This window comes from Podarcis bocagei (genome assembly GCF_964188305.1).
Source record: "Podarcis bocagei genome assembly, chromosome: W".
Lineage (NCBI taxonomy): Eukaryota > Metazoa > Chordata > Lepidosauria > Squamata > Lacertidae > Podarcis > Podarcis bocagei.
The window spans coordinates 12,199,004-12,224,815 of record NC_138131.1 but is presented as its reverse complement, the minus strand read 5'-3'; positions in this window follow the sequence as shown (position 1 = coordinate 12,224,815).

Genomic DNA, 25,812 nt, shown 5'->3' with positions numbered 1-25,812 from the left:
TCTCCCACAACAAGTACTGTTTGATCCTAGTGGATGATTTTTCTAGATTTGGCTGGGTCTATCCATTAAAGCAAAAGTCTGACGTTGCCCAAACTTTGAAGTTCTGGGTAAGAAGGGTAGAAAGGCAACTTGGTGAAAAGGTGTGCTCTATTCAATCAGACAGGGGAGGGGAGTTTATGGCAAGCTCCCTAAGAAACTGGTTGCGTTCCCAAGGGATTAAACATAGGCTTACCAATGTGGCCATGCCTCAGGAGAACGGAGTAGCAGAGCGTAGAGGAGGTGTCTTGCAGACACAAATGAAAGCATTGTTAGCAGATGCAAATCTTCCAATTAAGTACTGGGCTGAGAGTATTAAGACCGCGAATTATATTGGGAATCGCTTGTGGTCAAGGGTACTAGATGACATACCCTATAAAATTCTCTATAACAAAAGTCCCAGTTTGCAACATTTAAGAATCTTTGGGACAAAGGCATGGGTTGACATACCTGTGAAAAACCGAAGAAAAGGTGGGAAAAGGGCACACCAGTTGCTATTTCTTGGGTATGAAAGTGGTACGAAAGCCTACAGGTTTGAAGATGATAAAAACCTTTTGAGTTATAGTCGGTCAGCCAGCTTTAATGAGCACAGAAATTGGCCCAAGATACATGCAAACCTGCTGCCAGAAAAAGTTTTACTGCCGAGCATACCTGATAAGGCAGTTGAAACAAAGCTAAGAATTGGCAGCTCTCCCAGAGAAACTGAAAGGGAGGAAGTAAAGGTTGAGCATTTTTCTCCAACTGCTAGCATGGAGCAGGGGAGAGAAGAAAGTGCAACAGGGACAGGAGGAGGTAAATCTCCAGAGTCAATCCACCCCAAAAGCAGTCCTGAAGGTAGCCCAGGGGGTGAGATTAATGAACCAAGGAGATCTGCAAGAAGTAATAAAGGTCAACCTCCAGACCGTTATGGGTTCCCAGCCACCATAAACCAGGTTTGTATAACTGAGCCAGAAAACTTTGAAGAAGTGCAAGAGTTACCTACTCTAGAGAAAGAGGCGTGGTTAAAGGCAATGCAGGCAGAGTATAACTCTCTGCTAAACAACAATGTGTTTGTACCTACAGAATTGCCTGAAGGTAAAAAGCCCATAAGCTGTAAGTGGGTTTTTAAAGTGAAAAAGCTGGCTGATGGTAGTTGTCAGAGGAAAGCCAGGTTGGTTGCACGGGGCTTTACACAGAGGAAAATGATACATTATGATGAAGTGTTTGCCCCAACAGCAAAGGCTGAAACAGTAAAATCAGTTTTAGCAATGGCAAGTCTGAGAGGGTTAAAAGTTAATCATTTTGATGTTGCCTCAGCATATTTAAATGCTCCTATTGACGCCGAGGTATATTTACAGCAAATACCAGGTTATGAGCTAGAAAAAGACAGCATGGTGTTAAAACTGCAAAGGGCACTATACGGTTTACACCAAAGTGCACGTCTATGGCATGAATGCATAGACACAACTTTGAAAAAGATGGGATTCAAACAAAGCCTGGCTGATTCCTGTTTATATTCAGCAATGGTGCAAGGAAGTGTTTGTTATTTACTTTTGTATGTTGATGATATTTGTCTAATAACAACTGCACAAAAGCAAGTGTCTTGGTTTATAAACAGCCTAGGTAACAAATACAAACTGAAGTATTTGGGAGAGATTCAGAATTACTTAGGAGTAGAGGTTCAGAGAAATGAAAAGGGCGTTTACTCTCTGAGTCAGAAGGAAAAAATTGAAAAGTTACTGAAGACATATGGAATGGAGAGGGCAAATGAGGTTGACACTCCCATAACTACCCAGTACAAAAATGAACCAGAAGGGCAAAAATGTGAGAATGCAACAGCGTTTCATTCTCTGTTGGGTTCTCTGTTATATTTAAGTTGTTGGACAAGACCCGACATAACATTGGCAGTGCACATGTTAAGCCAAAGAAGTGCAGACCCGGCTCAGAGAGATTGGGTAGCACTTAAAAGAATCCTAAGGTATCTGAAAGGCACAAAAGATTACAAACTGGTGCTGGATACAGGACATGATCAGCAAGTGTATGCATACGCTGATGCCAGCTGGGGAGACAGAGAAAATGGAAAGTCTACCACTGGCTATGCCATATATATTGGAAATGCCCTGGTTCAGTGGAAATCCCAGAAACAAACATTTGTTGCCACAAGTACTTGTGAAGCAGAGTACTCAGCCATAAGTGAATGTGTATCACAAATAGAGTGGTTTGCTTGCCTAACAAAAGAGCTTGGAATACCTTCTGAAATGCCAATCACTGTGCTAAGTGACAACATGGCTGCACAACAGCTTGCCAACCAACAGAACTTTAAGAGCAAGAGTAAACATATTGCGATAAGATACGGAAATGTGAAAAATGCTTTGGAAAGAAATGTGTTAAAGGTACAGCACTGTAACACAAAATGTAATGTGGCAGATTTGTATACAAAATGTTTGGATGCTCCTAAATTTCGAGACTTAAGAAAATCATTGGGTCTCAAGCCTTTGACTTAAGGAGGAGTGTTGGGATTCGCAGGATACTGGATAAGTCTGCAGGCTTCAACAGGATGATGCAATACTCTGCTGGGTCAGAGTGACTCAGCAGGAGTGTGATTAGTGTAATTGGCTATCACCTGTTTTAAAAGGAAAGCCTGTTTAACAGGGGCTGTGGTGGTTGTGCTGTAGTGTGGTGGTGCTGTGGTGGAGAGTATTCGTTTGTAAGTACTCCGTATGGACTGTTTCTTTTGTAAATGCCTGTATATAACTCACATTAAAAAGGACTGCACTGAAAAACCTGGAACTCTTAGTGCTTTGCTGAAAACGCCGCGTGGAATACCTTGCCTTCCCCCACCACTACCTCATCCTGAGCTCTATCGGGGTGAAGGCGGTCCAATCTGATTGCAAGGCACCGACCCATTAGTAGTTCAGCAGGGCTCCGGCCACTCGTTGAGCTGGGGGTGCTGTGCTGTGCTAGGAGGAATGTGGCAAGGCGGTACTCCCAATCCCCTTGCGTCATGCGGCGAAGGGTGTCCTTGGTGTTCCGCACCATGCGTTCTGCTTGGCCATTGGTGGCAGGGTGGAAAGGCGCCGAACGGATGTGGCGGATGGCGTTCTGCGCTGTGAAGGTTTGGAACTCTCCTGACGTAAATGCAGTCCCGTTGTCTGAGATGAGAGTGTCAGGGAGCCCGTGGGTTGCAAACAGCCTGCGTAGTACCCGGATGGCTGCGGACGTGGAAGTGGACGGTACCAGTGCGACTTCCAGCCATTTGGTGTAGGAGTCCACCACTATGAAGAATGTTTTCCCCTGAAAGGGGCCAGCAAATCCACATGCAGGCGTGACCATGGTGCTCGGGCGGACTCCCAGGACTGGACTGGGGCCCTTGGGGGATCTGGGCGGGATTCTTGGCAGGCCTGGCAGTGTTTGACCCAGGCCTCTATCTCTCCGTCGATCCCTGGCCACCACACATAACTCCTGGCAAGGGCCTTCATTCTTACTACCCCTGGGTGTGTCTCGTGTAGGGCTGTGAAGACCCTTTTGCGGAGGGGCTGGGGAACAACGACCCTGCTTCCCCATAACAGGCACCCCTTGTGGGCCGACAGTTCATGTTTGCGGGTTGTGTAGCCAGCGAATTCTGGCCCAGGGCTGCTGCTGGGCCATCCCCTCCACACCCAGTCCAGGACCCGGGAGATGACCCTATCTTTCTTGGAATGGTGTGCAACTTCTTGTGCCTGAATGGGGCGGTCAGGAAGCAGCTCCAGGCTCATAACCTCTTGTGCAGGTGCTGGGTCAGGGCCTGTTTCCGGTAGTGGTAGCCTGCTGAGGGCGTCCGCATGGCCCATTGCCTTCCCCGGGCGGTGAATCAGTGCATACTGGTAGCTGGCAAGGAAAATTGACCACCTGAGGACGCGAGGAGACAGCACTTGGGGGGTCTGCTTTTCGGGGGCAAACAAGCCAAGCAACGGCTTGTGGTCAGTCACCACGGTGAAGGGCCGCCCGTACAATAAATCATGGAATTTTTTTACTCCCTTCACGATTGCCAGACCCTCCTTGTCTATTTGCGAGTAGTTCTGCTCGGTTGCGTTGAGTGTCTGGGAAAAGTATGCCACCGGTACCTCTCTTCCATCTGGGAGTTGGTGTCCCAGGACAGCGCCAATGCCATAGGGTGAGGCGTCACATGCTAGCACGACCGGCAGCCTCTCGTCGAAGTGTGCCAAGACCGAGTTTGAGACAAGCAAGTCCTTGACTGCCTGGAATGCAGCCTCCTGGCGCTGGCCCCACACCCAAGGGGCCCGCTTGTCCAGGAGTCTGTGTAGGGGCTCTGCTACCGCCGCCTTGTGGGGAAGGAAGGAATGGTAAAAGTTCAATAGTCCCAAGGAGGCCTGAAGTTCAGTCTTGCTCTTGGGTGCTGGGGCATCACAGATGGCCCGTACCTTGTCCCCAGTCGGGTGGACCCCTTCTGCGTCCACCATAAATCCCAGAAAGTCCACCTGAGGCACTCCTAGTAGACATTTTTCCTGCTTCACCTTGAGACTCGCCGTCTGGAAACGGTGCGGAGGCGGTCCTCAAACTCCTCTGGTGTGGGCCCGGCAATCAACACATCATCGAAGAAGGGGGTGACGCCAGGAATCCCTTTAAGGAGCGAGTCCATTAGATTCTGGAATATGCCTGGTGCCACACTGACACCGAATTGCATCCGCTTTACCCTGAACGCTCCTCTGTGCGTCACAATCGTCTGTGCCTCTGCTGTGGCCTCATCTACTGGCAGCTGTTGATATGCTTGGGCCAAGTCCAGCTTGCCAAAAATTTTCGACCCAGCCAGGGTGGCAAGGACATGGCTGACCACTGGCACTGGGTATGCATGGGCCGTGAGGGCCTTGTTTATGGTACATTTGTAGTCTGCGCAGATGCGGACCGAACCATTAGGCTTGACGGGTGTGACGATTGGGGTTTCCCAGGGGGCATTAGGCACCGGCTCCAGCACTCCTTGCTCCACGAGCCGGTCCAATTCCTCGTCTATACGGGGTTTCAGGGAGAACGGGACCCGGCGGGCCTTGAGCCTGACCGGTCGTACTGCAGGGTCAAGCTGTAGAGCAATGGGGGGGCCCCGTATACTGTCCCAATTTCCCATTGAAAACCCCTGGAAATTCCTTGCAGATGGCGTCCACGTCCACTTGTAAGGTAGTGTGGTTCACCCCGGTGATGGCTAGCCCCAGTGGTCCAAACCATGCCAATCCCAGTAAGCTAATGTAGGGGCCCTTGACCACGAGCAAGTCCAGTTGCCGTGTCCGCCCTCGGTATTGCACCCTGAAGGTCCCCACCCCCATTGTGGGGACCTTACGTTTCTGGAAGTCCCGGAGGGTGAATGGGGCCTGTCGGAGCCCGCCGTTACAAATGGTGCTTTTTAAGCATAAAATAAAGACACAGAGGCCAGCAATATTTCCAAGGACGGAGGGCAGCTCAATTCAGACTTCTCCTCTCCCTCCAGTCCGTTTATTACTCTTTGTTCCTCTCCAGCCGCATGGCTGCATTCCAATGTCTCACGTTACCTACATCCGGTCCTGGCTTTAACCCACCCACAAACGATATAGGGTTACACTGCCCAGAGGGGGGGGGAACATAACTCCTTATAAGGTCAATGCATTCCAATACATTGTAAAGCTCAGAGTGCTGGTCAGCCGAGGTCAGGGGGCACCCTGCAATATTACAAGCCTTTACCATGGCTATGACTCCCACATGCCCTCTTTCTTTATTTAATTAATCAGTACCAATACGGTTATATCGAGAGCGATAGACGACTCATGTGAGACCGGAAGCGGGCCGCGGACTGGAGAACCATGCAGTACATACAGAAATTAAAGAAGGAATACATTGTATACAGCAACACAAAATAATGCAAATAACTACTATAATGATCACTAAAATCAATAAATGTCGAAGCCAACTTCCATCCGGAAGCCAAGAATATAAGAATTCTGATTCCAAGCTGCATGGTAGGCTTCCTTTCTAGTTTATTAGCCATGCACTGGTGTCACTTCTATAGCACTGAGATTGGTCATTGTATGTTCCTGTAAGAGAACAAGAGCTATTAAAAGTGAAATTCAATGTATATTGACAGTTTGGATATATGCCCCATGATTCCTTCCCCTCCTTAATTTGAAAATAAATGGGGGGCAGGCTTATGGAGGGTCAAGTGTACTGGGGGCCAAAAAGATTGCTTAGGGGATATAATATTTGTAAATTGAAAAGATCCATTGACAGGCATGCCATGAAGCATTATGCCTGAATGACTCGCAAAAGGCGGTATGTGCATACATAACCAACATTTAGAAGCATGCAATAAACTGGTAAACTTAATCATATCTTGTACAAAAATATTATTCCTCCATATCTTATGATAATTTTCTCCCCTAAAAGTCTTATTCAATAATGCTGTTCTTATAATTCGAAAGTGGCTGAGCCGTGGATGCTGCCAGCCAGAGTAGGATTCAGACGACAGCTGCTTGCCAGCCGATAAGGTGGTTTCAACTGTATTGGGTCGTCTGCTTCTCTTCCTTGTATAATGGTGCAGCAAAGGATGGCAAGGCAAATGGTTAGGAAGGCGCATCCGCGGTTAAAGAGGCTTGCCATGGCCGCACACATCGAGCTGGAAACCACAAAGGCTTGTCCTCGATGTCCACTGCCGCGTACCCTCGTCCCCACGTGATCAGCGGGACAGGTCCATGCCACGCAGGATCAGGCAAGCGTTGGTACACCACCAAGGGGCGGGGGAGTGCCTCCTCCTTCCTAAAATGCAATTAAGCGGGGGTAATGGGTCCTAAGATGTGGATATAAAAGGATGGTTAAGTACATAAAGAACTTGGTGAACAGCCGAAGGGATATCTGCTGTTGGTATGCTTCGGCCGCCAAGCTGTTTAAGCAATAGTGTTTTGAACGTCAGGTGTGCTCTTTCCACCTGCGGAGTTAAAGGGTATGCCATGAGTTAATTTCACATTCCACAACATACAAAATTCCGAAAATGTTTTAGAAATATATGCTGGACCATTATCAGTTTTGATACGCGCAGGTTTACCCATGACTGAGAAACAGCGGATAGTGTGCTGAATGACATGCCAAGCTGTTTCCCCCCTCATGGGCGTAGCCCATATGAGTCCAGAGTGGGTGTCCACCGTGAGGTGAACCTAGGAGAGTGGAGCCAACACAGGTGTGTGTGACATCCATCTGCCAACATGCCAATGCAGACGTGCCCCTAGGATTGACAGCATCAAAAGTAATGGCCAGCTGAGATTTAGGACAAGAAGCACATAGGGAAACTATATCCCTTGCTTGGGCCAAGGGAATAGAAAAATGCTTTGCCAATGCTTTCGCAGGAAGGCGAAAGGTGTTATGACATAGTATAGGATCAGAAAAGAGAGAAAAGGCAGAAATGTTCTTCAATGCTGCATCTGCTCTTGCATTGCCCTCTGCTAAATACCCTGGACCTAAGGTTATATTATGAAGCTGCAGCTTTCTGCTGGATGAAGGATTGGTTACTTTTAGATAACACTGATGTCCTAGATCTGGAAGGGTTCAATAATGCTTTTGGTTGGCATGCATATTTGTGGTACGACAAGGTAAAAGTTCATAAAGTGTTCAAAAACCATATTGTCAGGAAAGCAATATTTATTGTCTGGACAAAGTATAAAGACTTATTAGAAAATAAGACCCCAAGATGGTTATCACCAATGGAGGCTAAGGCCCGGAAAAGACTCAATATGGAGGCCGGTTGGCCGAAATATTGGGAAATAATAGAAAAAATCGGAGACAACTGGAGGTTGCAGAGTTTGGAGAAACTGAAGAATAAGGTGCGAGATTGGTTACATTACGCTCAAATTAAAGAGGTCTTTAATTTGGACAAAAAAATAGGATTCCAGGTGGAAAAATCGAAATTAGAAACAGAATTGTTAGAACCAAAGACCAAGGTACTTTCAAGAATGTATAACTTGCTGCTTAAATGGAACACTCAGGATGAGACAGTTAAATCAGCCATGATAAAATGGGCTCAGGATATTGGGTACAACATTATGTTTGAAGACTGGGAAAGGTTATGGACCACCGGTATGAAATTCACGGCATGTAATGCCCTGAAGGAAAATATTATGAAAATGATATATAGGTGGTACATGACCCCAGTCAAACTTGCAAAAATATATCACCTAGCTGATAACAAATGTTGGAAATGTAAGGTGGCTGAAGGGACATTCTTTCACCTCTGGTGGACCTGTCCAAGAGTGAAGGCCTTCTGGGAAATGATTTACAATGAGCTAAAAAAGGTATTTAAATAAACCTTCACTAAGAAACCAGAGGCCTTCCTCTTGGGCATTGTCGGCCAGAAAGTGTTAAAGAAGGACAGAACTTTTTTTATGTATGCGACTACAGCAGCAAGAATACTTATCGCAAAGCACTGGAAGACACAAGATTTGCCCACACTGGAAGAGTGGCAGACGCAACTGATGGACTATATGGAACTGGCCGAAATGAGTGGCAGAATTCGAGATTTGGGAGAAGAAACAATGGAAGAGGATTGGAAAAAGTTTAAAGACTATTTACAAAAACAATATAAATTGTATGAATGTTAAGAAATTGCACGATTCAGAAAAGCATGGTTCTAGCAACTCGTCTGAAAGATTTAGAAAATTAAGTGATATGCAAGAAAAGGTCGAAACTTAAAATAATATTATGTTCAACTTAAGTTTCAACTAATTGTCAAAAATTACTTTAAGATTAGAAGTATAATATTTGAGAGGTATAAAATAAGAATTGAAACAAGGTAATAATTTGCTGGTATTTTTATTATAGAGAATGCAGGGTAGGGAGATGTGAGGAAGTCCAGTTAGTTATATAAAAATATTATGAACAGTTGTGTTTTTCTTTTTTCCCCTTTCTTTTTTTTCTTTCTCTTTTCTATATTGTTTGTTGGTATGTTTGCTATGTGATTCTCCATTCTATTTTTGAAAATTGAATAAAATATTTTATAAAAAAAAAGAAAAGAAAAGAAAAGAAAAGAGAGAAAAGGTAGAAATGTCCTTCAATGCTGCATCTGCTCTTGCATTGCCCTCTGCTAAATACCCTGGGTGCGATGTGTGGGAGCGAAGATGTGCAACATAATAAGGGAACTCTCTATGCTGAAGTAAGGCCTGCAGGGTAAGAAACAAGGAAAACAAGTCAGAAACCAAGGAAGGAGTTATACAAGATATTGGTAAAATAACAAAAAGGTGATATACATACTGAGTATCCACAATAAGATTGAAAGGTTGAGTAGGAAAGGATTGAAAGGTAAGAATCACAGCTGCTAGCTCAGCTCACTGGGCAGAAGACTGTGAAGGGGTAAATAACATTTCCATTGTCCTCCCTCCTCCCACGTCACTACTCCCCTACTTCTTGTTCCATCCGTGAAAAGGGTCAATGCAGAGGGGAGAGGTGTGAGAGACAAGGGGGTAGCCAAAACATAGGTGACCTGTGTCAGAAATGTCAAACGGTCATCCTTTGGAGGGTTAAAAATGATGACACCTATAAAATCTGCCAAAGCAATTTGCACGGCAGCATTTGTGATCAATAAATGCTGCTGTTCAGTCTGTGAGAAAGGTATATAAATTGAGGTAACATCATAACCGCTTAAAGTTATCGCTTGTGAACGTCCTTTGATAACAATGTCTGATGTGGATTCAAGTATGGAATAAATGTTTTTTGGTGGGGTGTGCGGTAGATGTAGCCATTCTATAATGCAGATAGTCTTCTTCTTGTTCCGCCTGAGCATATAAAATTCCTGTTGGCAACAATGGTGTAGCAAACACCGGCAGATGCAGCTCGTGTGCAGCACCTCTAGGTGGCGCATGCGGAAAGGTTTCGATGTTTCATCCACAAAATGTTGACAAAGTGTAGGGGAGTTCCGCATGCCTTGAGGCAGGACAATTCACTGATATCGCTTGTTGGGCTGCGAATTGTGATATACTGGCAATGTAAAGCAAACCGTTCCCTGCCTGCTGGAGCCAGTGGGATGAAGATGGTTCAATGTGGCCGAAAGTCAATTGTTCAGAAATAAGCTGTTCAGAAACAAGATGGTGCCATTCCTGCGGATTTTTCTTTTGGTGGAGGCCACCGTTCTACCCACACTGAGTTATCGGTGATCCTGGTTTGCCATGCTGGAAACGTTGTATCGGTGGCTACAGGCTGGTTTTCAATTAGACGACTCACTGCTGTAATCCATAAGGGAAGAATATGATTCTCTTGCCTCTTGCCTGATTGAACTCCACCTTGATTGAATACTGGGTTCTGGGATTTTTCTCATTGCTTGTTTAGCAGCAAGAGCAGTATCCCTCAATAAGATCTGCAGCAGTGTGGCTTGTACTGAAGCCTGAGCGAAAAGGCCACGCCCCATCATGGCATCTATGACATCTGCGAGGGTAATATTTGGATTATTTCCCCTGATTTGTTGTAACAAGGCTGGAGCATGGCAGGCAGTTTCCCATTCGTGGGCAAACAAAACACCTGCTGATGGGGGTAACACTGTACGTGCCAAAAGCTTGATGTCATCTGGAACCAAAGGCTGGGCTAATGTGGCTTCCAAAAGAGCCTGTGTAAATGGGCCTTGAAATACATTTGTCCTTACTGACAATTGAAGCTCTTTCAAGATTTTAAAGTCAAAAGGTTGGTGCTGGGCTTGAGTTCCTGCTGGAGCACCAGCAGGGGGCACAATAACAGAGAATGCCATAGTATCCTGAATTAAGGAACAGGCAAGGACTGCACATTGAAAAGAGGTAGCTGGGTCTGCCTCTGAAAGATTAGGACTATTGCCAGCCAGACCACGGTATTTTTGCAGGATTGGGTCCTCTGGTGAGGAACTGTAGTCTGGAGGTTTGGGGTCTGGAGCTGCTGGCAAAGCAAGTGCTGGTAAGGCAAGTATCGGAACAGAGGCTAACACAGCAGACTCTAACACAGCAGTCTGGATTAAGGAAGCTGGAGGTTGTGTTGGCAATGCAGCCAGGGAGATATTTTTTGGTGATAAAGAACCCATAGCATATCGAACCTTGCACCAAGCATTTAAAATCCGAGTACTGATGCTGGGGAGCTCATGAAAATGTTCACCAATCTTGTCCCAAAGTTTCAATTCCCAAGTTCCATTTGCAATTACACTCAAGTCCCAGGGAGAATGTTCATCAATGGCCAGAATGAGCTGTATCAAATCACCCTCCTGAACTTCCAATTTGTTGGAGGAGAGGAGAAATTTTAAGTCTTTTAAAAATTTCTGTTGGGGATTAGACAAAGAGCTGCCCATTTTTCAAAAATCAATATAATATAAGAGAAGGGATCGGACTCACCAGGGATCCTAAGATGCTTCAGCGCTGTGCAACCCTTGCCAGGCGTGGTAAGTCGATGATATCCACTGCTTGGATAGAAAAACCTCTCACGGTTTCTTTTAAAATCCTCTTAGTCTGCCTCAGACTGTTTGCTTCAAGTTTTGCCTCTTTTCTTTAAGTTACCTCTTCTTTTAAGTTAGCCTCACACGGGGCACCACTTGTCGGAGCCCGCCGTTACAAATGGTGCTTTTTAAGCATAAAATAAAGACACAGAGGCCAGCAATATTTCCAAGGACGGAGGGCAGCTCAATTCAGACTTCTCCTCTCCCTCCAGTCCGTTTATTACTCTTTGTTCCTCTCCAGCCGCATGGCTGCATTCCAATGTCTCACGTTACCTACATCCGGTCCTGGCTTTAACCCACCCACAAACGATATAGGGTTACACTGCCCAGAGGGGGGGGGAACATAACTCCTTATAAGGTCAATGCATTCCAATACATTGTAAAGCTCAGAGTGCTGTGTGTGGCAGTCAGCTCAGCGGGATCCCACCTTCGTCGCCAGTGAAATATACTCAGAGTCGCAAAGTGATTTCATGCTCTTTATTCAGCTCATAGTGGTGAGGAGGAATGAATGAAAGTCCCCTCAAAGTATCTGCTTTATATACATTATTTACACAATGGGCTGCACATGATTGGTTAATTCTGGAATTCTACTGTAAGCCAATCAGGTTGTGGATTCACTTATATCTGGAGCATGATTGGGTGGTTCCTGCCAACCAATCATACTGCTGCATTGTTCTTGGACCAATCAGACTGCTGCAATTTGGATCCTATTGTTCTAGGACCAATCAGACTGCTGCAATTTGGATCCTATTGTTCTAGGACCAATCAGACTGCTGCAGTTTGGATCCTATTCAACTCAGTACATAACACACCCTTTGGACTCTAAATCTCTCACCCCTATATACAGAGCTGAATATTCTGAGCATAAAGCAATGCTACACTGAGAGTCTGCAGCTGCTCTTAGCAGCAATATTATCTCTAGGATCTCTAACACACTCACTCTCTCCGATACACTGACTGACTGACTCTCTCTCTCACACACAGATATGTTGCTGGGCAGAATAAGTAAATAGGCAGGACACGCCTCCTCTTCTCTGTGGAGTCAGCAGAAATCATCAGGAGATGGTCAGGAGATTCTTGGGTATGGGAGGGGTGAAATCTCCTCATCCTCCCCCATTTCATCCGACCATTTCAAGAATCTTTAACATAACTGCAATTTACACACACACTCCAAAAGTTGTTCTCTGCTTACAACCTTGGTTAACATATCTGCAGGTATCTCTCTTCTCAGCATATAACACACTTTTACAATACCATTGAATAAGCAGCTTCTAGAAAAATCTTCATACACATTTCTTCCTTTCAAATGCAAATTGACATTTCTAATTAGGCAGATTTGAACAAACCATTTTCAGAACTCAAATACACACTTTCCTTCAAATATCAGGTAAGGAAATAAATAAGGCGTTTTGTGCTACTACTCTCAGCACACTTCATGCTTGGTTTAAAAACCCCACCAGAGTTGCTCGTGACCGCAGTCTTTGCAAACTCTTCAGAAAACCTTTTCGGTGGTACACCCTTGGTTGTTCTCTCGGATCTGCGCAAAACTCTCTGATTCTCTTGTTCTGGTGCTTCCTCCTCTTTGGGAGAATGGGGAGCTAAAGTATATGAAGCTGCTAAGTCTAAGTCAGCGTCAGACTCACCTGAGGCTTTTGTGCTCTGATAATCTGTGCCTTCATCTGGAGCTACATTGGCATCAGGATTATCACCACCAACAACACTTGCCTCCCTCTTAACTTTCTTTGCCCCTTTTGCACCATCATCACAAATGGGATGGCACTGAAAAACGCCAACTCTGTCCCATTGTGGATTGTCATCAATACTCCTGGTCAGCCTTATGGTTTTCGTGTCTGTGATCAGAACACGATAAGACCCTTTCTCATAACCTAGGAAAATACCATGTTCTCCACGCTTGCTCAGTTTGTCACCTTGCGAGGTGTGCACCCAAACCTGCGAACCAAAAATTTTAAAATGCTTTACACATGGCTTTCTTCCGTGAAGCATCTCATATGGGGTGCAATTTATACTAGACTGGTACCTCCTGTTATACACGTGACAGAAAAACGAAAGAGCTTCGGCCCAAAAAGGATTGGGCAGTCCTGAATCATGTAACAGTGTTCTGATTCCTTGCTGCAGGGTCTGGTTTACTCTCTCACATAAAACATTCTGCCAGGGTGATTTGGGCGTGGCGGTCCTATGCTCAATGCCCTGTTCAGAAAGAAAACTCTCAAACTCTTCTGAACAAAACTCTCCACCCTTGTCTGTGAAAAGAAAACGTACATTCTCATTATGTACATTTCTGAGCCATTTACAAAACTGGCGAAACTTGGTAAAGGCTTCAGACTTTTTCTGCAGCACATAGACCCAAACATATTTTGAATAGGAGTCTATCAGAACCATAAAAAACCTTGAATTGCCTCTAGAGAGCGCTAGAGGCCCCACTAAGTCTGCATGAATGACTTCATATGGTTTCTTGGCCTCTCTCCCAGACTCTGTACCTTTGGGAGCTTGCCTTGCCTTACTCTCAGCACAAGAAACACATTTCATGTGGTAGGGACATTCTTTCAACCTCATACCCTGAACCATATCAGGCATTTTTGCCACAGCCTGGAAATTCAAATGAGCATAAATACGGTGATAATAGTGAATACATTGGTCATGCAACTTCTCATTCTTATCTACAGACAAATTGCAACACTCTTTCTCAGTTGCTTCTGCAGTGCCTGTACCTGAAACAAAAGGCAATTGGTACAATCCATTTACACATTTTGCATACAGAATGAGCTTGCCATCTCTAAGAATTTCACAGCGAGATTTAGCAAACACCACCTTAAACCCTTGACGATCAAGCTGGGAAACACTCAACAAATTGTCCTGGATATCAGGTGCATACAGGACATTCTTAATAGTTGCATTCAGGCTCTTTAAGAACACAGTTCCCTGAGCGACACTCGTGAGAACTGTCCCATCTGCTTGATGAATTTCTTTCTCTTGCTTCTCAAGCTGAACAAAGAGATTCTTATCTTTGGCCATGTGGTTTGAACAGCCAGAGTCGACCACGAAGAAACTCCGCCCACGTTGACTGGAACAGCGAGAGATCAAGGCCTTTGAAGTAGCAGGTGCTTGGGGATTTCTTCCTCCTCCCCCTCTGCCTCTGAAGTTTCCCTTCTTCTTTGAAGACTTCTTGCACTGGAAACTCAAATGGCCTTGTGCTCCACACGAAAAGCACCGCTTCAATTTCAAAGCTTTAACAGCAGCAGTTTCACTTTCACTTTCCCCTGCTGAAGACTCAGGCACATTTTCAAGCACATTTTTAACAGCACAGTTTTCCCGGCTTTCTTTAACAGCCTGTCTGCGATCCCACTCATTCAGGAGCACGCTAGACACATAATCTTCTGTTAGCCGGTCAGAAGGCATTGTGGAAATCTGGGCAGCCACTCCATCATAAGACTCATCCAGGCTATTGATCATCAGCATTGCAAACACAGCCTCTGAAATAGCCAGGTCTCGCTGAACAAGGTCCTGTCTGAGACGCTTTAATTGAGATAGATGGCTAGGCAAATCACCACCTTTCTCCAACTGCAGCCTGCACAGCTTCTTAAAGAAAATCACACTGGAACCAGCATTTTGCCTCAGATGCATATCTCTCAACTTATGCCAAACAGCTTGTGCAGTCTCTTGACCCTCTAAGTTCACCAGCAAGTGGTCTGAAACACTCAAAATAATTGTCCCTCGGGCTTTCATGTCTGCAGCATGCCACTCAGCCCAATCATCTGCATCCTCATCTGGAGGGTCATCTTCTATCGTGTGAAATAGCTTTTCCCTCTGTAAAAGCGCTTTCATCTTTACTTGCCAAACTCCATAGTTTTCAGGCGTGAGGAGGGGAAAGGACAGAGCCATCTGGCCAGAATGTGCACAGGCCATGTCTGCTATTACTTAGAGCAAGACACTTCCCTCGTGCAACACAGATAAAGCCTTGACTCCTTCAGCCACTCTCTCTCCCACTCAGAGCGCAATTAACAGGCAAACAGGGATGCTATCTTCTTCCTTTGGCAGTCAGCAACATACCTCCATAAATCAAGCAGCAGCAACAGCAACAGCGGCAGCTTGAACACTCTGCTCCAAAACAGCTCTGCTTCTGGGCACCACAAATCAGTCCAGCATGCAGCGTCCGTTCCACCGTCCGGCAATCAGCAACAGAAACCTCTGGCGACTGGGACGACTGGGACGCCCTGGGATGACTGGAACAACGCCAGGTCAGACGACTGGAACAACGACTGGGCCCACAACCAATGTCAGCATCGCCCTAGAGCCAGTGCGCCAACTGGACTCATGTACCTCAACCCCGACTGGGCTGGGCGAGCTGGGTAGCACCGCCAGAGACCTCCTTCCCGCAGGAAACGGTCACAGTGCTGTGGACTCACAGCTTAGAGCTGAGAGCACCGGATTCACTGTCTCAATACTTCAGTCGTTGCGCAGCAGAGTTTTGCAGAGTCTTGCAGAGTATAAACCACTCGGAGAGCAGCTCTGTAAAATATCTTCCTTTTATTCTGTAACTACAACTATGGTACAAAACTATATACAGAGCTGAATATTCTGAGCATAAAGCAATGCTACACTGAGAGTCTGCAGCTGCTCTTAGCAGCAATATTATCTCTAGGATCTCTAACACACTCACTCTCTCCGATACACTGACTGACTGACTCTCTCTCTCACACACAGATATGTTGCTGGGCAGAATAAGTAAATAGGCAGGACACGCCTCCTCTTCTCTGTGGAGTCAGCAGAAATCATCAGGAGATGGTCAGGAGGTTCTTGGGTATGGGAGGGGTGAAATCTCCTCAATCAGACTGCTGCAGTTTGGATCCTATTCAACTCAGTACATAACACACCCTTTGGATTATAAATCTCTCACCCCCCCTTTCCCGGTTTCGATCCCCAAAAAATGTCCATCAGTCCATCAACTATCAGCCTGGAGATCTCACGTCTGAGGCCCTCAAATCTCTCTCAGTCCCTCTCTGCCAGTTTTTTTGGTAGTCCTTTATATTAGACATCAGGTCTCGGAGAAGCTCTGTCCCTATAGGGTCTATGTTTCTTCCAACCAGACCTCCATGTTCAAAAGTGGAGCCCAAATCTTGTTTCTTGTTGCTTTTAAGTCCAAATGTCCCAAATGTCCCCAAAGCTCCAACTTTCGCCTTGATCAGATTTGTAATCCATAGGTCTTCAGATCTCCCCATAGGGAGATCCCTCCATTCTTCATTCTCTAATTCAAACCAAGCTCTCATGATCCAAATCTTGTTTTTCTTAGCATCTATCTTAGCAGGCCTCTGGCTCTCCTTTGTCGTCTGCGGCATTTCAGCTCCTCCTTCCCACTCCTCTGAAACAGCACATATCTCTTCTTGTTCAGCTGCATAGGTTTCTTGAGTCAAGTCCTTGACACATTCAACAAGTTTGTTTACTTTTAAATTCAAAGTTGTAGCATTTGTAGCCAAAGCTTCACTCTGACCTTGTAACTTTCCCAAGAGAAAAAACATTCTATCCAGCTCAGCCTGTATTTTTCCACCTGCAGCCATTGTAATGTCTCAGAACCCCCTCTAGAGGGATTCTAGTTACTTAATATTCCTTCCACCTCCAATCCAACATTCAAGTTAATTTGTTTCTATTCTTCTTTATTTTCAACAGTTTAAAGTCAAATTGTAACAAAAATAACCAGCAAAGATAGCAGAAACCAATATTTTTTTCGTTTTCCAACTTTGACAGCTAATTTGACAGCTGTCAAACTCTTTATGTCTCCTCAGCAGGCTCTCTCGCGGATCACTCCCGGGTCCCTGGGGGTTGCACTTCAGCTCTTAAAATCAGTTCTTATCCTCCAGCAAAGTTACTTATATTGCCAAGTCGTGGAATTAATAGCTTTTATCCCGTAAAGAGAAGGATGTTCTCTCAACCTTAGTTATCAATTCTTGCTTTAATTTATCTACGGGAAGGGGAGATGGACTTCCTTTTAGCACCTCCCCCGATCGTGCCAAATTCAGAAAAAAACGATTTTTAGTTCCAATTTCTGTACTACTCACGGATTGTTACTTTTAAAGTCCAAATGTTCAAAGAAAGAAGTCAGCGCTCTCCGGCCATGGCATGCGGCTTCGCTCCGTAGAAGAAGCGGTCTACTCTCAGCACCGCGCCACTCTCTGTCCCCCGCTCCGAAGCCTTTAAAAAGGCTTCTTCGCGGGTCGGGGGGTGCAAATGATGCCCGACGAGTCCCCAAGTCCACAGGCTTCAGTGCCTGTGGTTTCTGAGGGTCCCCGCGTCGCCGCAGCGGCAAGACCCGTCTTCTACAGAGCAGATTCCCTCCGGAGCTCAGAGGGAATCCGCCATTAGCCTTTCGCGCTAACCCGGAAGTCTCTGTTCATGATACTTCTTAATGGGTCAGACAGTAAGTCCTCCATTATTTTATAATATATTGCCGGTAGGCCGTCTGGCCCTGGTGCCTTTCCTATCTTTGCTTCCTTAATTGCTCTTTGAATTTCGTACGATGTAATAGGGGCATTCAACAGTTCTTTTTGTGTACTTTAGTAAGTTTTGGAAGACAGTTCTGTTCTAAATGTTCTTTAACTTCTTCTGTTGTTTCATTTCCTTCCTTATAGATTTCTCTAAAGAATTCGAGAAATCGTTTCTCTATTTCTTTAGGGTTGTTTATTATTTTGCCTTTGCACTTAACTCTATTTATAAGCCTTTCTGCCTCTCTCTTCTTTAATTGCCATGGTAATAACCAGGCTCAGGTTCTGTTTCAGGCTGTGTCTCTGTTTCAGGCTCCGGCGCAGTATCAAACACTGTTGCAGACTCAGGCTGTGGCACTATGGCTGTAGCTGTGGCTCTGGTTCTGTTTCAGGCTCTGGCACTGTATCAAGCACTGTTTCAGGCTCAGGCTTCTGCTCTTTATTAGGCTTTGTCTCAGTCTTTGGCTCTAGCACTTATTCTAGCTCTATTTCAGGCTCGGCCTGTGTCTCAGCCTTTGTCTCTGTTTCACGCTGTTTCTCTGTTTCAGGCTCCGACACTGTTTCAAGCCCTGTATCTGCCTCTGCCTCTGTTTCAGGCTCTGGCACTCTATCAAGCACTGTTTCTGGCTCTGGCTCTCTTTCAGGCTCTGGTTCTGAATTAGGGTTTTGTTCTGGCTCTGGCTGTGTCTCTGGATCTGGCTGTGTCTCTGCTTCAGGCTCCTATGCTGTATCAAGCACTGTATCAGGCTCTGCCTCTCCGTCTGCCCCTGGCTACGTTTAAGCATCAGGCTCAGTTTCAGACACTGTCTCTGTTTCAGGATCCAGCACTCTATCAAGCACTATTTCAGACTCAGGCTGTGGATCTCGGCTGTGGCTCTAGGCTCCGTCTGTGGCTCTGTCTGTGGCTCTGGCTCTCTTTCAGGGTCTGGTTCTGAATGAAGATCTGGTTCTGACTCTGATTCAGGGTCTCATGATGGCTCTTCCTCTGCCTCTGACCCAGCTATGTTTCAGGGTCTGGCTCTCTTTCAGGCTCTGATTGTGAATTAGGGTTTGTTCTGGCTCTGGCTGTGGCTCTGGCTCTGGCTCCAGCTATGTTTTGCGCTCCGGCTCTGTATCAAGCCCTATTTCTGGCTCTGGCTCTGGCTCTGGCTTTCATTCAGCTCTGGCTCTGGCTCTGGCTCTGATTCATGGTCTCCCTCTGACTCTGATTCAGGGTTTCGCTCTGGCTCTGGCTCTGGCACTCTATCAAGGACTGTTTCAGACTCAGGCTGTGGCTGTGGCTCTGCCTCTGTTTCAGGCTCAGGCTCTGTTTGAGGCTGTGTCTCTGTTTCAGGCTCCGGCACTGTATCAAGTACTGTTGCAGACTCAGGCTGTGGCTCTAGGCTGTGGCTGTGGCTGTGGCTGTTGCTCTGGTTTGGGCTGTGGCTCTTTTTCAGGCTCTGGTTCTGAATGAGGGCTTGGTTATGGCACTGCTTCAGGGTCTCGCTCTGTCTCTGGCTGTGTCTCTGTTGCACCTCAAACGGTGGTTTGTTGTTGTTGTAGTTGTTGTTGTTGTTGTTGTTGTTGTTGTTGTTATTGTTATTTTCTTTCTGGGGTGGGACAAATGTTTAGTTGGGGCGGGGATTATGCCTCTGTTCTCCATCATCTTTTTTAATTCATCGTATTTTCTCCCCCCGAAAAAAAAATCTTAATCTTTTCACACGTCCACCACATGTGGCTCATGTCACCATTATTTCCTCCACATCTCCAACAAGCATTCGCCAATTTTTTATACATTCTTGATCATCTGGAAGGAGTGACGTACCACCTATGAGCCATTTTCATCATGTTCTCTCTTATATTATAGCTGACTGTAAATTTCAAATTTACATCCCATCAGTTTTTCCCATCTTTTAGCATAATTGGATGGCCCACATCTTGGGCCCACTTTATCATTGAAGCCTTAACCTCCTCATCCATTACTTTGTAGTCTAAAAGAAGTCTATACATTTTTGTGATTATTTTGGTTTTACTATTCAGTAGTTCTCTTCCAAATCTTGAAGGCTCCTTTTCAAAACATATCTGCTTATCCTGTCTGAACACTTCATTCACCTGGAAGTAATCTAGCCAAGTAGAAAAGTGATCTTTTATTTTTTCATAACTTATCAATATTAGTTGACCCTCCTCCTCCCCCCCTTAATATTGTGTTATACGTTATCCAGTTCTCTTTGATGTTGTTGCTTTTTTTAACAGCGATTGCTTCTAGTGGAGAGTTCCATCTTGGGGTTTTCTGTTCCAAATATCTTTTGTATTTTCCCCATACCTTATATATAGCATTTCTTATTATATGATTTGAAAAACTCCTATGCGTCTTTATTTTCCCATAATTAAGATAGCCATGCCACCCAAAACGGGGGTTGAAGGAAAGCATTGCTTTTGCCCATGACCATGGCATGATGGGAAGCATTGCTTCTGCACATAACTGTGGCATGATGGGAAGTCTTGCTTCTAAGCTTTGTTCTGCTCATGCTGCACAAACCGTGCTGAGGCTAAGACATTCCATCATCACACTGGTATGTTCTGTTCACCTTGAGTTCACACCATATCAATCTGTACTTACCCCTCCTTGTACATTCCTTTTCGTACCAATCTGGTACGGGCAGTCCGAAACCATGCCTGTGTAAACTCCGCGTTCCTTTTCCCAACCTTTAACCTGTCTATGATTACTGTCTTATATGCAATAATTAATGTCTTATATGGAACCCTTGCTTTGTACTTATGTTAACCAATCAGCAACAAGCACACACGTGGCAAACGCTGTATAATATCCAATAAAAGGGAGTCTCCGAGGCTTGCTCGAGAGACGCCTCCCGTATGACACCTACCTACTCGTCTGTCGTTCATTTCAACCCAACAGGGTGTCATGACCTTCTAGATCTAAAATATCCCAATTTTTTAATAAATACCAATGTTTCAACCAGAGAAGACATGAGGCTTCGTAATATAGCTTCAAATCCGGTAACCGGTAGCCACCTCCTTCTACAGTATTGATTAATATCTTGTGCTTTACTCTTGGTCTTTTACCCTTCCACAAAAATTTAGAAATTTCTTTTTGCCACTTGTTGATACTGCTGGTCTTTCCTGTAATTGGAATCGTTTGGAATAGAAAGAGTAGCTTCGGTAAAACTATCATTTTAATTACCGAAATGCGGCCCAGGAATGATAAATTTAACCTTGTCCATGTCTCTAACTGTCTTTTGATATCTTTCCAACAATTGGTATAATTATCTTCATATAAGTTAATATTCTTTGGTGTTATCCATAATCCTAAATACTTGATTTTGGGGTAGATTTTAATGTGTATTATTTGTTCTAATTCTGCTTTTTCATCTGGCGACATATTTTTAACTAATAGTTTTGTCTTGTTTAAATTCATTTTGAACCCCGCAACTTTACCGTAGCCATATATTATTTCCAACGCCTTTCTTAAACTCTGTTTTGGTTGCTCCGTAGTTATAATTAAATCGTCAGCAAATGCCCTCATTTTGTAACTTCTATTTCCCAGCATAATCCCTTTTATTTCTTTTTCTTCCCGAATTTGTTGACATAAAACTTCCAATGTTAATATGAAAATTAAGGGGGATAGTGGGCGACCTTGTCTGACCCCTTTACTGATTTCACACTCCTGTGATAAATTTCCATTGATTATGATTTTAGCTTTTTGTTTTGATTATATTGCTTCAATCCCTTTTATATACTTTATACCAAAATCCGTTATGGTGTAACAGACCTTTCATAAATTTCCAGGATACCCTGTCGAAAGCTTTTTCTGAATCTATAGCCATTAAGACTGCCTTCTTTTCTATTCTTAAGTCTAAATACGCTAATAAGTTTATAATGTTTCTAGTGTTGCTATAAATGTGCCTCCCGGGCAAAAAGCCAGCTTGGTCATTGTGTATCATCATCTGGAAGCCTTTTTTTGATCTTTCGGCTAAAATATTTGCATATAATTTATAATCGTTCTTTAGAAGTGCGATAGGCCCATAGTTGTTAATAAGTAGATTGTCCGTTCCCTGTTTTGGAATTAATGCAATAAGGCTGTCTTTCCAAGAATGCGGAATGGTTCCGTCTTTTAAGATGTTGTTCATTCTACTTCTTAATGGGTCAGACAGTAAGTTCTCCATTTTTTTATAATATATTGCCGGTAGGCCGTCTGGCCCTGGTGCCTTTCCTATCTTTGCTTCCTTAATTGCTCTTTGAATTTCGTACGATGTAATAGGGGCATTCAACAGTTCTTTTTGTTCTTTAGTAAGTTTCGGAAGACAGTTCTGTTCTAAATGTTCTTTAACTTCTTCTGTTGTTTCATTTCCTTCCTTATAGATTTCTCTAAAGAATTCGAGAAATCGTTTCTCTATTTCTTTAGGGTTGTTTATTATTTTGCCTTTGCACTTAACTCTATTTATATGCCTTTCTGCCTCTCTCTTCTTTAATCATCATCATCAACCTTTTATTCAACCGTCAGTCAGAAAAAAAGTACATTTGTCAATACGCGAGACATCTCTAACACCCAATCTGATACTCTCTTAAGTCACTTGCCCATATGGCCAGATACTGACCCGGAGGAAATAGTAGATTTAATTGCTAAACTGAAAACTGATAAAGCCCCAGGGCCCGATCTGATCCCGGCGGAAGCTATTAAACAACACCCAATATGGTGGGCTAAAATTCTTGCAAAAATCTTTGATGCAATCAATGCCACGGGCCAGATACCTACATCATGGAAGGAGTCCATCATAATTCCTATATATAAAAAAGGACCACCAGAGGACCCAGGAAACTATCGTAATATCAGTTTATTATCAATCATCGGAAAAATCTACACTCGCTTCTTGCTAACCAGACTAACCCAATGGGCCGAAGATTCCAATCTGATAGGCCACGAACAGGCCGGGTTTAGACCAAATCGCGCTTCTATTGACCATGCTATAATTCTATATCATTTGGCGCGGAAGTATTCTTCCCCTACTCATGGTCTTCTATGTGCCGCTTTTATAGACCTGAAGGCGGCTTTTGACAGTATCTCTAGAGAGCTGTTATGGGAAAAACTGGCAAAGTGGGGCATAGAAAAAAGGCTGTTGTGGCTATTGATTAAATTACATGAAGGGACGGCCGCGAGGGTGAGGTTAACACCTGAGGGCGATCTCACAAACTCAGTTCTAATAAACAAGGTGGTACGACAAGGGTGTATCCTTGCCCCCTATCTTTTTAACCTTTATATTAGTGACATGAGGACGCCCCTAGCTGAGGCCCAAACCTCCATTCATGCATCCAGGCTTGCAGACTATCGCTGCCCCTTATTATTATACGCTGACGATGCGGTGATCCTCTCTTATTCTCGAATCGGTTTGAGGAGGGCCCTTAAGATTTTTGCATCATATTGCCAAACAAATTTACTTACTATTAACCATTCCAAATCTAAAGTCCTAATTTTTTCCAGGAGTCGGAAACTGTATAGATGGGAACTTGAGGGGAAGCCAATTGAACAAGTTTACAAATTTCAATATCTAGGAATTTATTTTCAGTATAATATGGGATGGAAAGCGCATATCACATATTTACAAAACAAGGTGAAAGCCGTTATCTACGCTCTACTACACTTCTTCTTTACTGAGGGGGCTCTGCATGTTCCATCCGCCTTAAAAGTTTATAGTGCAAAAGTGGTTGCAACTATGGCCTATGCGGTCCCTTTATGGGGCGCCTTTGTAAACCTCTTGCCTCTGGTGACATTGCAAAATCTTTTTCTAAGACGCCTTTTGAAACTACCCTCCTGTGTAAGCAACTCTGCCATTCGCTTAGAACTTAAGACCCCCTCCCTTGAGATTCTGATGTGGAGACATGCCTTTAATTATTGGCTGTCCCTTTGGCATAAATTGCCAAACTACCATCTTATTCAGTGCCTTTGGAGAGATGAATTCACCAGCCCATGGGCAACAAAAATCCATTCCAAACTGTTGTCTTATGGAATCTCTCCTTCCGATATACTTAATTTAGATCTAATTACAGCTAAAAAGGTCATCAAACAAAGACTGGAGGAGGTAGATTTGCAACAAAATCTTACCACAGGTGGAGGTACATGTTCCCCGATATATCAGGGCATTACATCTATGTCCCAGATACCGCGATATCTGTCTACTTTATCGGTTGCGTCACATAGATTCGCATTTGTTAGAGCCAGATTTAATGTGTTCCCCTCAAATGTGCTGAGCAATAGATTTTCTAACGGTAAAATCTCAGTTTTGTGCGCATGTGAAAACAAATCGATAGAATCCCTTTATCATATCTTGTTTAATTGCCCATTATACAATGTTCCCCGATCAAGGATCCTGAGTTCAATCATTCTGGAAATGGCTGCTAAACCACCTGAATTACATCTAGCTTATCTACTCCAGGACATTGACTCTTATAGAACTTTACAGGTTGCTAGATTCCTGATCTCAGTTCTGTCATATAAAAGACTTCATGGAATGCTGCATGACTATTAAAAATTGAGTAAACTCTATGCACCATCTTTATCTTCAAGGCCATAACACGGTATATCTAGAGAGTATGCGTTGAAATATTTTAGTTGATATTTTAGATTGTAAAATGCTATTGATTTTATCTATTGATTTTTATCTATTGATTTGTTTTACCTTGTGTGCTTATAGCCGAATAAAGTATTATCTATCTATCTTGCGACGGTTAAAAGCTAAAAAAAGAAATTTGGCCACCAAGGAAGGTATAGCTCTAGTGACGTTATTCAGCAAGTGTAAAACCTGGTTTTCTCCGGATAGGAAGCTAGATTTACATAGAAGTGGGTCTATAAAATTATGTCTAAACTCTGTATAAGAAGGGCAAGTCAAGAGAATGTGTTCGGTGGACTCAACCACACCCATGGCACAATGACAGTTTCTCTGGGCGTATGGTACTCCCCTGTACCTTCCCCACAATATCGCAGAGTCAAGGACATTTAATCTAGCTGCTGTAAGAAGTCTACGGTATTCCACATAGTGAATTTCTGCAAGGTAGGGGGCTGGTATGGTCCGATAAATCTGGTCCCCTAGGAACATCCCTGGTTTTACCTGGCCTATGTCCTCTTGTCTGGCAATGTCACTCAGTCTCCAGGAGATCACAGCTCTAGCTTGATTGTACTTCATAGACTCAAAGTAAAGGTGAGACAATCCGCAGGATTGAACCTCGTTAGTGACCTCCCTTTCCCACGATGATTGGAAATCGTCCCTCAATATCAAGGGGGCAATACCCACTGGTTTAAAACAAAGCTTGAGCCATAGCCAGAGCTTCGTCTTCAAGGCCACATGCCGTAGAGCTTGCCAGCCGACTTCTAATCTCATAACCGCACCCGCTACCGAGGGGGGAATCCTAAGGATGGCTCTAAGGAATCGCGTTTGGATAGAATCCAATTTCAAAAAATCCCTACGGGAGCCTAAAGAGATGCCCACCAAAAGAAGGGGGAGGACTTGTCAGTGTTTGTAAAAAGCAAAAAAAGATGGAAAGGGTTCTGACCTCCCTTTGTCTCCTCAGCCTGGTCCTCGGACCCTTGTCGGCACAAAAGAGTCCACGAGAATATCCTTGCAGAGTTTTATTCTTAAAAGTCCTTGTGCAAAACACGACTGAATAACTATACACACCAGCACCAACCAACCCAAACACCAGCCACAGCCCAAACTAACATTTCTCACTTATATATACAACTTGGTGCAGACCGCTGAGTCATGCTGACCCAGCTTTCTTCGCATTAAAGAAACAGCGGCCATTTTAGCCGTGACACCCCTTCTGTTTCTTAAATGCGAAAAACCCCAACAGAAACAATACATACAT